Source organism: Abramis brama (genome assembly GCF_963993115.1).
Source record: "Abramis brama genome assembly, chromosome: 1".
Lineage (NCBI taxonomy): Eukaryota > Metazoa > Chordata > Actinopteri > Cypriniformes > Leuciscidae > Abramis > Abramis brama.
Window position 1 is genome coordinate 37,105,791 of NC_139963.1, and position 15,709 is coordinate 37,121,499.

Genomic DNA, 15,709 nt, shown 5'->3' on the forward strand with positions numbered 1-15,709 from the left:
AGGGGACTGATAGACCCAGCTAACAGGGGATGTTTTCAGAACTTTAGCTAATGCTGTGACAAGGTTCTCTCAAAGTTATGAACAAATGTTCTTCCAGTAATGTTAATAAAACATTATTTCAATATTATCTGGTCTTTAATAATATTAGTTAAAAAACATTATTTATACATTGCTAATGCAGCATTTTTACCTGAATTACAATTATAATTTTTTGAATTGTTACTAGTTCAGAGAAGAAAATTAATGTTCCCATTGAGTCGGCTATCGGCTACAATGGACCAAGAAAATACGTTTTTAAAACATTTTTTAAAAAAGTTTTTAAATGAGAACATCTAGAAACAACAAAGTTTTTTTTACTCAATGGGAATGTTAGCAAAACATTTTTGTTAGCTGGGCAGTGAAAAGGAAAATAAAAGATCAGCAAATTGACTCCAAAAGAACATTTTTAAATCATTTCTATTCCATGCTGTACTCATCTGCCATAATAATGTAATGTCTACGAATGATAGTCTCTTGAAAATTTTTCTATAGGCAAACACTTATATATGCAATTAACAAGATTATTTACTCAGTATCATGCAACAAATTTGATTACATTTTATCAACTGACAAAACTAGAAATGAAGGAAAAACAAACTAACAAGGAGAAATGAACTAAAATCATCTGTTATCACTCTTCAAATATGGGTATACATTCATTCAGTGTCTGAGAGCCTCTATAGACATCGGAGCAATAACTGAATGTGAAGTCTTAAAGCTCACAGTGCTGATTTAAAAAGGGGCAGATCCAATCAGAGAGGAGGACACTGGGGCTTTAGAGCAGGCTCTCGCAGTGCCACTATTCAGGTCATGGAGCCATTCCAAAATTGACTTACCCCGGTTAAACTGTCTAGTGATCGCATGCATGTCTGAGATCCACCACTGGTAGCTGGCCAGTCCCTGTGGGAAAAAAAAGAGACAGAAAAGACGTCACTTTGTGCATTAGAATGTATAAGAGCAATGACTTTGCCTTAGACATCAAAACAAAAACGCAAAATGTGAGATGTACTTTCATTGTGCAAAGCCATTTACTATTCTTTTTAAACTGCCAAAAAATAAATGAATAATACTTCTCCTGACTTGCCTAAAAAGAAGCACATGAGACAAAACATATTAATGGCAGCTCTTTTCAGCGCTTTTACTTTTTTCGTGATGAGTGTTTTACCCATGGATAATTCCTCTATTTATATCATGCAATACTTCATGCCTTTAGAAATTAATATTCACTGCTCAAAAGATGCAATGATATGCTATGCAAATAAGATGACACTAATGAGTTAGCGATTATTAACACTCCATTAATTCAGTATGTCTTTTTCTGTGAGCTCCATGCACATCCACACAGAGTGCTAATGAATGTTCGGCATACCGATGTAAAAATTCCAACATAAAGACAATTAATTGTGGAAATGGAAAAACAAGTCTACATGAAGATGACTTTTGAACATACGAGAAAGTATGAGAAGCCTGACAAGTACAATTTAGGTACAGCTTTAAAACCTACAAGAGACAGTCTGCTAATGTGCAAGAATGCATTACTCAGTGTTGTTATTGTTAACTAAAATGAAAACTATTCAAAAAGATTTTCGCATTCAAATTAAATTTAAATATTAGATGAAAGTTGGCATGAAACGGAAATTGTGATAGTCTTTTCTTCCCTAGCCTGACGTACATCCAAGTGAAACGGCTGCTCGAACAAGAATAAATGTAGGGCAGGACTTGATTTTGTCCATTGGGAATTGATTGGTTGTGGTTTGCTATTGCTGTGATGTTATGTGAGTGACAGGTTGTAAACACATCATCAGAGAAGAGAAGAGATGTCACTGCGAGAGGGAGGGGAAGTTATTTTGATTAAAGACAATGAGGGCACATGAATTTAAAAAATCATGATGTAAATGGATAAATTATTTATTAAAAAAAAAAAATACTGCAATATTCCATAAAATATATAAATTGTCCTTTTTGATTTCATGGTGACTTTAAACAAAAAACTGTACGAAAAAAAAAAATCTATACATAATCTGATAGATAGTTAGATGCATGTGATTTCCTTCTATGGAATAGGCTACGACACTTCTGATGTGCAAAGTAAACAAGGAACATATAGCGTTTACCTGAGGATTAATAGAGTTACTCTATGAATGTTTACTGGGGAGTCTGACAGCTGTTAGACTGAAGCTGTTTTTAACCAGGATGTTTCGCCTGTTGGTAGTCTCGGGCATCTGCCTGGGGAGAGCAGCTGAAAGTTATGTTCTGGGTCAGATGGGTCTTTTTAGTAGGCCTATGTGTGGTGTTGTGTTGGAAGTTCATGGATTCAGCTGAGGGGAGATCTGTATTTGTGACCCTTGAGGTTTTAGTGAGGATGCGTTCATTCTTTTTTGTTGTTGTTGTTAGGAAGTCAGCAATGCCTTACCACACACTGATAGACAATGTCAGAATCCTTTCCACAATAGCTGAGTAAAATCGGACTAGAAGGCCTTAGTTCAATTAGGACAATTGTGTAGCTTTTATAAACATGCCTTTGAAAGAAATGAAAAAAAAAACATTACTGCCAGTGCAAGTTGCTTTCAGTTAAAACAGCTCAAAGGCCCTGTCCCAAATGGCGCACTTCATGCGGACTTTCGGTCTCGTGGACTTGAATTGCGCGTGCTCGCTGAGTCTACGAGTCCGTAGGCCGTCCCATTCAGCATTTTACCGCTCTGGGGTGCGTTTCCCGAAAGCATCGTTGGCCAACTATGGTCGCAAGTTCATCGCAATGTCCATTGAACTCTATTGGTAACGAGGGAACTTGCGACCATAGTTGGCTAACGATGCTTTTGGGAAACGCACCCGTCTTCCGCGAAGCCCGCATAGAAGCAGGCTCCACGCACTTTAACTACCCAGGAATCCTTACGAAAGGCCAATCAGACAACAGATGGGAGGAGATTTCACTCACGGATAATTGTTGACATGGCTGAGAAGAAAATATTACGGTTTTTATGACCTAAATGTACATTTTACCAGTTGTTACCTACAGTTTATACAAACATTATGGTCATCGACCAGTGGTTGATGTCTCAAACATAATAATAGCGCTTTTAATAATACGATCGCATTATGATTCATTAAATAAATAGAACCGAATGTCAGGGCTTTACTGAGTCATATGTAAACATAGTATGAATATTGAAACCTGTAAATTGAAAAAAAATATGTTTAAATTATGTTTTAAAATTTAAATCTTAGTTCAAATGGAATATTATGTAGCCTATTATTATGTACAACTGTATACATCATTTAAATAAGCATGATATATCTATTGTTTAATGCCCAGGTGATATGCACAATATCAAAATATAGAACTGTAAAATTAGGATGTGTAGTTGACATGCAGATAAGATGTCGGAGCGCAAAAATGTGATTTCTCCTGTCCAACAACAACCAGGCCGTTATTTCCGTCTTGACGATCGAGTCTGTCCCAAAAATACCTCTCAATGTGCCCTCGTGGACTCGCGCCAAGGGCCCTATAGTAGGGATGCGCGGTTGGCGGTTACAGCCGCGGACTCCACGGATAAACCGCGGATCGGGCGGATGACGTGACGAAAAATAATATTTTAATTCAATTCGGGTGGGTGGCGGGCGGGCGGTTGAACCAATCAAATGAAAAATATTATGTATACAGCAATCAGCGGATGGAGGGCGGGTGCGGTTTTGAAAATTGGTCAAAAACGTTGGTGCGGATGGATGGCGGACGGATGATGAGTTTTGTGATGCGGTTGCGGATGAAATAATAGCCCATCCGCGCATCTCTACCCTATAGGTCTGCACTACATGACGTCACCAAAGTGTGGACTCTGAGGAAGTCCACAAGTCCGGAGTGTGCCATTTTGGACAGGGCCAAACATTAATTTTAGTCTGGGACTAGCTTAAACCTGGTCTGTGAAACTGGGGGTAAGTGTACTTGCACGGTTCAAGTTTCAATAGAAATGACATTTAAGTAAGTACTATAGTTTATATAATTCAAAGACTAATTATGAAGAGATTATGAAATGACAAATATTATGTCAAAATATTATTTTATATAAATCTAAACAATAATACATTATAATTTAATTGAAATTAAAATGCAGTTAAGTGTCCAAAAACATTACATTCAGTTTGCACCATGGTATATGCTTTTAAAGTATGTTATTTCCATAATAAGTACTCTTTTGAAAAGTATGCTAAAATGTACAAATATTTCACAATGGAATGATTGGAATTTGGAAAAGTCCTCTAACACTAACACTCCACTAATTAGCATTACAAATTATGTTTGTGTTGCTTTTTTATTAGCACTTTTTTTATCTTTAATAGCTGACTTGTTGACTCATGTTCACTAGCACTTCACAGATTCATATCAAGCAGTGCAAGGGTACTAAAATTGTTTAAAATTAACTTCCCATTGAACTTTTAAAGGTTTAACACTGGCAATTGTGATTAGCCACTAGCTTTTGTTACACTATATCACTTGCAAAAAATAATCACTATTATAATCACTACTATTATAATTGTAAATACGTGAGAACATATAGGCCTAGTTATTTTAAAGTGTTTCTGTATTTGAATGTCTCTTTCGCCTATGATCAGCTTTCATTTGCTTATATCAAGCCTGCTACTGTAGCATTCACACAAGACTCCTCTGAAAAGAGATCTCAGGATTACACCAGTATAGATAGTACCGAACCCGGAAAAAAATAAAGTTTCCCATGGATATCTCGAGCACTGCAACTGTCAATAAAGCACTGTTGATGTGGTATAATTAGCTGGTCAGTGTGTCATTTGCATTCCCTTGAAAGAAGTCTCAGGCAGCTGTCATGTAGCAAAAGCCTGTGAAACCCCAAAAGCAGCGGAACCCAGAGCTCCGCAGAGACGGGGTTCATGGATTTGGGTGCTATTCTTTTAGTTACTCATCATAATGAGTCCATTTAGCTGGTCAATGACCCATTTAACGGCACAGAGCAGGCTTTGGAAGCACTGCGTCCTTGGCAGGGCAGATTTTGCAGCTGCCCTGGCGTATGCTACCTTTAACCCAAACTGTGGCCTCTCTCAACAACCCCACCATCCATGCCATTCCATATATGCGGGGACCAAGAGCAGCCCAAATGTGACTTTACACCTGTAGCACAGCTATGTGTGCAAAACTGTACGGAATATAATGAGTGGTTTAATTAATTAAAGTTTGTATTTATTTTACATTTCCTTTAATGTGTAATATAGCTGTTTTTGCAAGTAGAGTTGATCCCTTCAACAGAAAACACTTGCCTGAAACGGTTTGTTTGTAGTCCTGTTATTATTTCCGTGATTTAGCTACATCACCATGTTACACATCTGCATAATGCTGGCCACGCTTCAACAACAGTTGGGTAAGTGATTTAGCTTTGTCTAGTAAACCTGTTGCATGGACTTTCAATACAGACGCCGTTACCATAGATATAATATGTTTACAGCTGCTCATGAAGCCTTGGGACCTGAAAACCAGTGTTGAGGGATGTTATATTTCTGTCGTACACTCCAAGCGGTTGACCAGTCACAACAGACTGCGCTTTTCATAAAAGCGGGCTTTAAAGAGACAGGTACTAAAACAGAGCATTTCACGCAGAGGGTGAAAGAGGTGCTGCAGCAATGTATGTACAGTATGAGAAAAATAATGTGTTTGTTTGAACTTTAAGGGGCGGTTTCCCAGAATAAGATTAAGCCTAGTCCTAGACTAAAATGGCCTTTTAAACCAGATTAACAGAAATCTGCTTTCTCTGTCGTGGTTTTAACTTCAGATTAACATTGTGTTTCAAAGAAGACACATGTATTACTTGGATGCATAGAGTCGTGGTCAGAATTATTGGCACACTTGGCAATACACAATAATTATGAAAAGTTTTTTCTGTAATACACGTTGGCTACAATTAATGGCACCCTTTTATTCAATACTTTTTGCAGCCTCCTGAGTTTTCTCCTATAATGCCTGATGAGTTTGGAGAACACCTGACAAGAGATCAAAGAGCACTCCTCCATACAGAATCTCTCCAGATCCTTCAGATTCCCAGGTCCATGTTGATACACTTTCCTCTTATGTTTTCAATAGGGAACCTTAATTTCATATCCTCCTTGCCTTGCATTAAGACAATATAGACACGCATTCTCTTCCAGGTAGATTTGTAACATTTCCTGTTGATTGGAACTTCTTAATTGCGCTGATGGTTGAAATGGAAATTTGCACACTTTTTTTTTTTTTTTTTTTTACTTTCTATTTTGTACAGAGCCCCTGAGGGGACCTTTGCAAAAAAATAATAATAATATGGACCGGAAATTGTAACATGTGCGCACGCGAAAGTTTCCTGTGCGCATGCGATAGTTTCTCGTGCGCACGCTAAAGTTTCTCGTGTGCACGAGAAACTATCGCATGCGCACGGGAAACTTTCGCGTGTGCACGTGTTACAATTTATGGTTTGGTTATAGTGTCATTACTACAAATGTGGGAAAAGGGATGAGATGAGAGTGTGCTTGGAGCATGCCTCCAGAGATTTGTCTTATTATAGGGAGTTTGCATTTGAGATTGTTTGTGGACTGTGCTTTACTGTAAGAAAAAAAGCATGAATATCACAAATGAATCATAAATGAATATCAGGTCCCACATCATGGATTACATAATCAGAGAGTAGCCTATTTCTTTTCGTTTTGATTGTTTCGTTTAAAGACATTTCAAACTTTCTTCAGATGTATTTCTCATGTATGTGAGGCATACACAGAGTTTCGGTTAATTTATGATGAGATGCGCTCCAGTTCATGTGCAATGCAAGTGACCGCGGCGCGCCTCCATGATTATATTGTCTGCTATATATTTGCTTCTCATTTATTAAAAACAGGCAATTGGTTGATGAAAAATTGATTAAAATCAAGATACAATTTATACAAAACGAAATTCACTTTAAACAAAGGCTTTCTACAAAACAAAACTTAATGAAGTGGTCAAAATCATGTCTGACCCACTCCATGTCTCATATATTGCGCATCCTATCTTACTCGTGCTGTTCACTTTTCATAATCAACATAGATGGAAAAATTATACATTATAATATTTTAACAATATGAAACTAAATGTGCTTATTTAATGGCTACAACACATATAGTAGGCCTACAGACTCTCTATTTGTACACATTGCTGCACATTAATTTAATTCTGAATTCTGCACACATAAGTTGAAAGGCATTTGTTTGTGCATAGTAAAACATATCTGCAACATTTATCAATTTCACGGATAATTGTGCTTGCATTTATTAATTAGGCCTATTATCTTAATGAATAATGCAACAAAGACGAAGCATGTAAACTACATTGTTTGTTTATTCAGAATGGAATGGATCGGATTTTGACCACTTCATTAAGTTTTGTTTTGTAGAAAACCTTTCTTTAAAGTGAATTTCGTTTTGTATAAATTGTATCTGAACTTTAATAAATTTTTCATCAACCAATTGCCTGTATTTAATAAATGAGAAGCAAATATATAGCAGACAATAATAATCATGGAGGCGCGCCACGGTCACTTGCATTGCACGCGAACTGGAGCGCATCTCATCATAAATTAACCGAAACTCTGTGTATGCCTCACATACATGAGAAATACATCTGAAGATAGCTTGAAATGTCTTTAAACGAAACAATTCAAAACGAAAAGAAATAGGCTACTCTCTGATTATGAAATCTATGATGTGGGACCTTATATTCATTTATGTGATATTCATGCTTTTTTTCTTACAGTAAAGCACAGTCCACAAACAATCTCAAATGCAAACTCCCTATAATAAGACAAATCTCTGGAGGCATGCTCCAAGCACACTCTCATCTCATCCCTTTTCCCACATTTGTAGTAATGACACTATAACCAAAGCGAAAAGTTTCTCGTGCGCACGCGATAGTGTCTCGTGCGCACGCAAAAGTCCATTATTTTTTTTTATTTTTTTGCAAAGGTCCCCTCAGGGGCTCCGTAATTTTGTGCTATTTTCTTGAAATGTTTTGTGAAGTTCATACTTATTCAGATTAGTACAGTTAGTTTTAAATTAATCTTGATTATTTCAGTTCATGACTCCATAGTCCAAGTGTTTGTAATCTGTACTTAAACTTTCTTTAAGAAAGCCATTTTTTAAGACACAACTAACTATTCTATATTAAGGCCTACTCCTGGCTTAATTTAATCCATCTCAAACCATTTACAAAACGAAAGCCACTTCATGGCCATCTTAAACGTTTGCCTAATGTGCAGTTGTGAGAAGACCCTGACCTATATGTGATGAAAGCATGACAGGAAGAGCCGTTGGATGGGCCGGTGCTCACAGGAGATCAGACCCCATATGGTCCTGAGGAGCATATCACCGGCACACTAGCCATGAGCGCCGCAGCAGCCCGTGCATCCTACTGCCGCTCAGCTCTGATTGATAGCCTCTGTTCAGCTGCTGACAAGGGAAGGAGGCTACACATGCGTATGTGGGAAAAAATAGCCCTGCCATGGTCCACTTTAGCTTTGCCGCAGCTGCTTCAGATAAAAAACAACAACATGGCCAATGCACGACTTCTGAAACCTGGGTCTTTGAAATGCAAAATGGGATCACCCTCGGGTTAAATATTTGAACTGATCTCCTTCATTAGGAGAGTAAGGATGTGTTTACTGCAGACAATGGCCATTGATTTCATTCATCAATACTGTTAATAGAAATGTTTATTAATGGCATGTTATCTATGCAATTGCACAAAAACTCCCGTCCCACAAAAATACAGAGCTAAATGATTTGTTTCTTTACATTTATGACTTAGCACTGATGCCAACTGTACAGAAACCTCTTAAAGGGATTTTCCCTGGTGAATAAGCATTACTCACAGGCTTTTGGATGATTTCAATATAATCTCATTATCCTCGGAATCCTGGTGCTCCTGACCTTTGGAGCTGTTGCTAAAGTCTGGAACTCCCTGGGTAGATGCAGAATTTTATGTTAAAAAACTGTACTGGTCCAATGGATTTGCCCTCTTTAGCACTTGCTCTCTGTAACAGAGCAGTCTTGGGTAAAAATATACACTTTTCCCCCTCACTTAACAGTTATTTAAAATTCTATTCATCCTCACAGGTACAAACAGGGCCTTGTTTCAAGGTAAACGGAGCATGGGACTAAAGAAGAATGAGGAAAACTATGAACACAAGAAGAAAAAGAGAGAGGAAAAATATGAAGGTCGTATTTGTTTGGAGCGAACTGACAAAGCCTTTTTACTGTCAGTGTGTGTCAGTGTATTTGTTCTAAAAAGAAGCCCGGCAAACCCAAATAACAGAGGGGAAATCCATTGTCAGCTGGGCTTTATTGACTTCACTGCTTATTCCAGTGATGTTGAACTCTGCATGTGGTTATTATGAAATATACAGACCGTCTGTTTGCATATAGTAATGTATTGCACATATTAATTAATATATAAATAATTATCTTACTCTCAGTACAACTCAGTAATCACCAGCAAAATAATGCTTTTCTGTAAAGGCAAAAAAAACAAAAACATCCATGAGTGCATGGAAGTAGGTATATACAGTGAGGAAAATAAGTATTTGAACACCCTGCTATTTTGCGAGTTCTCCCACTTAGAAATCATGGAGGGGTCTGAAATTGTCATCGTAGGTGCATGTCCACTGTGAGAGACATAATCTAAAAAAAAAAATCCAGAAATCACAATGTATGATTTTTTTAACTATTTATTTGTATGATACAGCTGCAAATAAGTATTTGAACACCTGAGAAAATCAATGTTAATATTTGGTACGGTAGCCTTTGTTTGCAATTACAGAGGTCAAACGTTTCCTGTAGTTTTTCACCAGGTTTGCACACACTGCAGGAAGAATTTTGGCCCACTCCTCCACACAGATCTTCTCTAGATCAGTCAGGTTTCTGGGCTGTCGCTGAGAAACACGGAGTTTGAGCTCCCTCCAAAGATTCTCTATTGGGTTTAGGTCTGGAGACTGGCTAGGCCACGCCAGAACCTTGATATGCTTCTTACAGAGCCACTCCTTGGTTATCCTGGCTGTGTGCTTCGGGTCATTGTCATGTTGGAAGACCCAGCCTCGACCCATCTTCAATGCTCTAACTGAGGGATGGAGGTTGTTCCCCAAAATCTTGCAATACATGGCCCCGGTCATCCTCTCCTTAATACAGTGCAGTCGCCCTGTCCCATGTGCAGAAAAACACCCCCAAAGCATGATGCTACCACCCCCATGCTTCACAGTAGGGATGGTGTTTTTGGGATGGTACTCATCATTCTTCTTCCTCCAAACACGTTTAGTGGAATTATGACCAAAAAGTTATATTTTGGTCTCATCTGACCACATGACTTTCTCCCATGACTCCTCTGGATCATCCAAATGGTCATTGGCAAACTTAAGACGGGCCTTGACATGTGCTGGTTAAAGCAGGGGAACCTTCCGTGCCATGCATGATTTCAAACCATGACGTCTTAGTGTATTACCAACAGTAACCTTGGAAACGGTGGTCCCAGCTCTTTTCAGGTCATTGACCAGCTCCTCCCGTGTAGTTCTGGGCTGATTTCTCACCTTTCTTAGGATCATTGAGACCCCACGAGGTGAGATCTTGCATGGAGCCCCAGTCCGAGGGAGATTGACAGTCATGTTTAGCTTCTTCCATTTTCTAATGATTGCTCAAACAGTGGACCTTTTTTCACCAAGCTGCTTGGCAATTTCCCCGTTGCCCTTTCCAGCCTTGTGGAGGTGTACAATTTTGTCTCTAGTGTCTTTGGACAGCTCTTTGGTCTTGGCCATGTTAGTAGTTGGATTCTTACTGATTGTATGGGGTGGACAGGTGTCTTTATGCAGCTAACGACCTCAAACAGGTGCATCTAATTTAGGATAATAAATGGAGTGGAGGTGGACATTTTAAAGGCAGACAGGTCTTTGAGGGTCAGAATTCTAGCTGATAGATAGGTGTTCAAATACTTATTTGCAGCTGTATCATACAAATAAATAGTTAAAAAATCATATATTGTGATTTCTGATATTATTTTTTTTTAGATTATGTCTCTCACAGTGGACATGCACCTACGATGACAATTTCAGACCCCTCCATGATTTCCAAGTGGGAGAACTTGCAAAATAGCAGGGTGTTCAAATACTTATTTTCCTCACTGTACATATGTCTATGTACATGTTAGGTACATATGGTTTATTTGATTATTCTAATGCAGATCATTTTATCTAGAGATCTTTGTGGTTCTGTCATTTAAAAAAAAAGTTATTTAAACCTTGTTATTATGTTTTATCTGGAATATTTGATTATTACTGGTCAATCTGCTGTCAAATATTTTTGTCTATTGTCTTTGGACCTTTACATAGCAACATGGAACAACTAACTGGCTTATGCTGCGGTCACATTGGCATAATTTCAGCAAAATATTGTGTGCAAAAAAGCGGCTTTCTGTTGATCAGTCAGGGCAAATTCGCTTTAGCAACTTGAACAGGAGCAAAATCTGCTTGGGAAACTTTTTCATCCTCACACAAAACTCCCAATTGTGTGGATTCCTGTTGGAATGACTGGATTTCGCCCTCAAGGTTTCGTTGAATAATGGTAAATGTGACCGCACCAATAGGGCCTGTTTACACCTGGTATTAAGATGCGTTTTGGTCGATCGGATCACAAGTGGACGAGGGAGACACATTCCTGTTTACACCTGATGTTTTAATCCATCTCTTTTGTCCACTTTCAAATGTTTTTTTTCCCATATATTTCGATCTAATGGACAAAACAAGCTCACACACTTTTACATATGTACGAGACCGGAGATGACAGGAAAACCTCACCTGAGAGCATCAGCTTTTGTTTCTGCTCTGACAGCCACAAGATCATGCCGAATGCAGTGAGTGCGTGTTAGAAATCAGGAATGGTGAGAGAACATTGTGATTGGTATGTTTATCATCTTCAAACAAACTTGGTTCTTCAGCCGACAAAGTTTAAATCCCATCTGTCTAGTGCACTTCCCATAATGTTTACGCATTAAGTCAGTAGACAGAGAGAAGGCGGTCTTTAGTTGCTGTTTGACCACATGAGCGTTTACACTATGAAAGCAATCCGGTTGAATGTATTTTCGACTACCTCTGGAAGTGGTAAAAAGTGAACAAAACGTTAAAACAAGAAAACTTAAAAAAACGCTTGTATGAATAACAAAACAGCGTAAGAGAGAAAGAGCTGAGTAAGAAAATAGGGATAAATTAGAAATTGAAATTAAACAATGTTTGTAGCTAAATATGTTAGCTAGTATCCACTGTATTTTTCAGTGTGGAGGTATATCCTGTGAATGTGAGACTTATTCATTAGCCACTATAGGGAAATAACTACAAGTAAACGGTATAAATATTTGTGCTACAAACCAGTGTTTATGAATACGATAATAACTTAAAATAATAAATAAATAAAGATTTGCACATTCTACTTAGAAATGGCCACGTTAAAAATAAGGCAAATAGAAAAGTAACAGATAACAGATCACTCATAATTTATACATTTATGTTGCAATGTTGTTGTAGCATTTGTCTTGTTTTGGGGCAGATTGCTTTTCCAATGAAGCTTCTTAATTGAAACTGATCCTATTTACAAGTATGATAAAATATAATCAAATAATTTCAACTTTTATAAATATTTCATGTCCATGCATTTATTTATTTTGTACTTCTGTAACAAGAGGGATAAATAGGCCTACATTCAATCAGCTACTGTTGTAAAATAAACCCCTTAGCTAGAATTATTCCTTATTTCATCAACAATGAAGTTCTCAATTTTATTATTTTTTATTTTTCTATTTTTGGTTTGTAAATAATGGGTTTACAAAACAAATAAATACAATACAACATAATACAAATAAATGGACCAGCAACAACATAGCTTAAGAAAGCTTAAGCAAATTCTTGACCACGAGAACCAAGAGGAGAGAGAATAAGAAGGGTTGAGTCTTTGAGGCCGCACAATGGGTCTCATTCATGAAACACGAGCAGAACGAATTTTTGTGTAAATCGTGTGTAAAGTGGTTCTGGCGTAAATTTTCGGATTCATTAAAATGTTCGTATTTCCCAAATGTTAGTTGGTACGAAAGAAATCTACACCTGCTCCCAGCCACGCGTAAATAGTACGTTTAACATCCGAACGTTTTGCTCATTAATAAACTGCATTTTAATTCAACGTAATCGGGTACATATTTACACAGCATTTTGAAAAAGTATTATATATAGTAATTACATACGGTTTTTCTTTTTACTTGTATTACGAGAGCCAGTAATAGCATCTGCAAACAGAACACAAGTCCACAAGTTTTTTTAATTTTTTTATATTCAAGCTGTTTTTTTTTTGTTTGTTTTTTTACAAGTCCGCAAGTTACAAGTGTTGCAGTCAAGCTTCATGTCGAACCATTTTCTTTTCACTTCTGGGACTGTTCGATTAAAAGATGAAACTCCATTAAATGCATCTGTAATATGCTGCCAAGCATTTTTACCTAAAGCATGTATTACCTAAAAAAATCCTTTTTTTTTTAGGACCTGATACGCCACTATGTACGCTTGAAAATAAAATGTGGCGTTTTGAATGAACTTCTGATAATAAAACTTCAATTTCTGCATCTGAGAAATTTCTCTTCTTCATTCGCTTTTTTTTTTTTTTTCTTCCAAAATTATACATGTAATAATACAATAGCATTCGCTTTTGAGAAGACATGTTGAAATCCTTCGTTTCGTGTCATAATATGATGCCCATATATAGCTGTCAGTCGGTTTTAATTGGCGGGATTTATGGTAATTGAGAATGAGCGTGCACGCGCGTCCCATTTACGAGTGATTGGAATTCATTAACCCACACACACATTTCACTATCAAATCTGACGTTTACGAAGTATTTGTGAATCAGGAGAAGAATTTTCGGGAATGTCTCTTTACGCGCAAATCACTCACATATTTACTCGTATATTTACGAATGTTTCATGAATGAGACCCAGTGTGTGCAAGTGTCAGAGGATGATGGGAGGGGGTTTGAATGAAAGGATGCCGTTGGCGAGGACTGATGGGGCTTCCTCTAGTGGCTGCCCCTAATGCTGATTTTCAGGTTATTTTAAGACGGAAAAGTCACGCGGTTTATCTCTTGAGCATTTATGAGAATCCCTTTAATGCTTCATGGTGGTATCTACTGATGCACGAGCCTGCGTTTGACTGTGGCTTCTTTGACATATGGTTTAAGCCAACCTCCATGCTGCAGATCTGGAGGGAGAACGCCACAGTAAGAGAGGCTAAAAGAAGCAATTTGTATATGACAGTGATCGAGTATCACAGGAAATATTTTGACCACATAATAAATGTGACTTTAATTGGAAAAGAAAAAAAAGGCATTGTGATATTGTGTTGTCACTCAGAGAGACATCAATCCCACACTCGTGGGATTGTACATACAATAAGCCATCATAATATAATTATATTATAATGAGAATTATAATAAAAGGCAGTTTGATTACATTGCACAGTTCCTCATGGTGTGGACTGGCAGCAGTAGGAGACAGAGAAGGCGAAAATAAAAGAAAAAAGAGACCTCTGTAAACGTGATTTCACATCTGAGTGACTCTGTCTCTGTTAGGCCTGGAGGAAGAAAAGCAAAAGACACACTGTTCATTTCCCCCTAGTGAGATGAGGAGAGAGTAAAGCTTGAACTGTTGGACCTCCAAAAACACTCAGACCAAAAATAAAAGCGTAAAATCTGCTATTTGCTACAGAACTGCCTTTCTGAATTGATTTTTTTTTTTTTTTTTTTTTTCAGGGAGGGCTGATGGATGCCTTTACATTACCCTCAGTTTTGGCACAAAGACAACACAAGTTCAGAGAGGGCAACACAACATACTGGGGCATTTTCTCATAGAGAATTCCACCATAAAATACTCACACTAAATCAATGATTATTATATACACAAGAATGATCAATTGTAGTAGAAGATCTGAATAATTCAACAAAGGACATCAAAAATGCTATTCCCATATTACAACATAGTGTACAAAATCTGATCAAAATACAATACTGAACAAAGAAATGTAAAATAAAATAGATTAAAATAATAATAATAATAAAATAAATACAGAAAACAGAATTTGGGGAAAAAATGTATGGATTTTATGGGGCCCTAAATTAAAAGCTAGCTTGTTCTGCAGTGTACTTGCAAACAACCCAGTTATTGTTTAGATTGATTATTGAGGTCTAACAAACATGTATGTGTTTTTTCCCCATTAATGGTATTAATTAATATTGTGCTAAATGTAGATCTTTAGAAATGTAGAAAGTTTTTTGGTTTTTTTTGTTGTTGTTGCCATATCGCTCAGCTCTATATTGTGGTCAAATCTATTTCAGATAAGCCTTTCACTAAACCGCACTTAAAACAAAACAAACCCTGACTGGCAACTTTACATTTCACTCAGACAAATTCTTCCTGTCTAAATGTCCAGTTCTTGGCCAGAACAGGCAGCAATGTGGGCCAGACCTCTTGCTGGGGTCTGGTTACACGAGAGTAAGATCATTGCATCATGCTTTGGCTCAGAGTCATAACCATCCATCTGTACGAGTTTAGGAATTACTGTTGAAAATGGAACCTGACTAC

The 15,709-nt window shown here is 37.4% G+C and overlaps 1 protein-coding gene across 3 annotated transcripts in view; it reads right to left on the reverse strand.

The window, feature by feature from the left end:
* elfn1a (extracellular leucine-rich repeat and fibronectin type III domain containing 1a) overlaps positions 1 to 15,709 on the reverse strand; it is a 112,595-nt gene that overhangs the window by 41,499 nt on the left and 55,387 nt on the right. For all 3 annotated transcript variants that reach the window (XM_084087235.1, XM_084087236.1, XM_084087237.1), the window contains exon 2: positions 876 to 939. The gene's annotated coding sequence lies outside the window, so the exon portion shown is untranslated. The remainder of the gene's footprint in view (positions 1 to 875; positions 940 to 15,709) is intronic.